The following is a 206-nucleotide window of genomic DNA, read 5'->3' as shown; positions in this document are numbered from 1 at the left end:
TGCGGCACAGATTCCTCCACGGGGGGACGGTGCCTCCTGCTGCAGGAAAGGGTCGAGCCAGCGCTCCTTACCTGCTCCTGGGGAAGGGCCTTGTCTGGGGCACCAGCCTGAGCAGCTGTTGTCTGCTGACAACTCCCGAGTCTCTTCGGGGTTGGGCACATCTGCAGGATAGAGACCTGGTTTAGCTGTACATAAGCCAGCCATAA

At 60.2% G+C, this 206-nt stretch overlaps 1 pseudogene; it reads right to left on the bottom strand.

The window, feature by feature from the left end:
- Nucleotides 1–204, bottom strand: part of LOC102376347 — a 1,941-nt pseudogene extending 1,737 nt beyond the window's left edge.
- Between the last annotated feature and the right edge of the window lie 2 nt (nucleotides 205–206).

Source organism: Alligator sinensis, unplaced genomic scaffold (assembly GCF_000455745.1).
Source record: "Alligator sinensis unplaced genomic scaffold, ASM45574v1 scaffold1711_1, whole genome shotgun sequence".
Classification (NCBI taxonomy): domain Eukaryota; kingdom Metazoa; phylum Chordata; order Crocodylia; family Alligatoridae; genus Alligator; species Alligator sinensis.
The sequence above is the reverse complement of the archived record's forward strand: the minus strand, read 5'-3'. Positions and strand labels throughout refer to the sequence as shown.